Source organism: Gobio gobio, assembly GCF_949357685.1.
Source record: "Gobio gobio genome assembly, chromosome: 17".
Taxonomy (NCBI): Eukaryota; Metazoa; Chordata; class Actinopteri; order Cypriniformes; family Gobionidae; genus Gobio; species Gobio gobio.
Genome location: NC_137110.1, coordinates 51,473,024 through 51,474,646, shown reverse-complemented (window position 1 = coordinate 51,474,646; position 1,623 = coordinate 51,473,024).

Here is a 1,623-nt window from a genome sequence, read left to right as displayed (position 1 = left end):
ATTAAATGCAACTCAACATAACTTAACGCAACAATGTAACGCAACAATGTAACGCAACAATGTAACGCAGCATAACGTGACGCGGCATAACGTGGACGCGGCATAACGTGACGCGGCATAACGTGACGCGACATAACGTGACGCGGACACAACGTGACGCGACATAACGTGACGCGACATAACGTGACACGACATAACGTGACACGACATAAAGTGACACGACATAAACGTAACGCGACATAACGTAACACGACATAACGTAACGCGACATAGCGTAACATAAATATAATGTAACATAAAATAAGGTAACATGATATACGTACATTATATAACGTATTATTGGGTTTAAATGTCTTGCATCAGATAAACTCTAATGATGGAGAGAAAAAAGCCAAAATATGAAAACCAGTTTAAGGCAATATTTAAAAATCAAGCTAAAGGCAAAAACAACTGCAAGATAAAGCCACGCTGCAAAAACACCAACGGCCAAATAAACCGTCTTCGCTCTCTTAATGCACAACGTGTGTATTCTAGCCGTCCAATCAACCGTTATGATGATGATTATTGGCTCTTCGACAAACTGCCTCGGTTTCTTTTATAAAGTCTCTCAGGATGAATAACTGTAGAGGTTTGAATAAGCAATAACGATTGTGAGAAAACGAGAAAAGAATGAGAGTGAATGATGCTGCGCTGTGGTTTTATAACCCTGCCTGTGTGGGCTGATGTGTGTGTGTGTGTGTGTGTGTGTGTGTGTGTGTGTGTGTGTGTGTGTGTGTGTGTGTGTGTGTGAGTGTGTGTGTGTGTGTGTGTGTGTGTGTGTGTGTGTGTGTGTGTGTGTGTGTGTGTGTGTGTGTGTGTGTGTGTGTGTGTGTGTGTGTGTGTGTGTGTGTGTGTGCTCATTGATGGTCAGATCACTAACGCTCTGAACTGCAGGGGAAATGCGTCACCGAAGGATTCCCTGCTTCAACAGATCGAGCACGACAGAAGGACAGAGGAAACGAGAGAAGAGAAGGAGGACGGACTGAAAGAACAGCGGAGGAGAGGAGAGATGAGTCAGAGTCGGTCCCACTGGACTGAGTGGGCGGAGGAGAGGAGAGGAGGATGACGTCACATGACCTGACGACAGAGAGAGGACGAACGAGCAACACAACCTATGGAGAGAGAGAGAGAGAGAGAGAGAGAGGGGTGTGTCTGCAGAGGGGGTCCCGTCTCTAGATCACAGTCAGTGTGTGTGTGTGTGTGTGTGTGTGTGTGTGTGTGTGTGTGTGTGTGTGTGTGTGTGTGTGTGTGTGTGTGTGTGTGTGTGTGGACTGGTAATCCCTACGTTATGGGGACAAAATGTCCCCACAAAGATGGCAATATCCGAAATCCTCGTCCTTGTGGGACATTTTTTGGTCCCCATGAGGAAAACATCTTATAAATCAGACTAAGTGATGTTTTTTGAAAATGTAAAAATGCAGAATGTCTCCTGTGATGGGCAGGTTTAGGGGCAGTGTGTGTGTGTGTGTGTGTGTGTGTGTGTGTGTGTGTGTGAGAGAGAGAGAGAGAGAGAGAGAGGGTTGTGTCTGCAGAGGGGGTCTCGTCTCTAGATCACAGTCAAAGTGTGTGTGTGTGTGTGTGTGT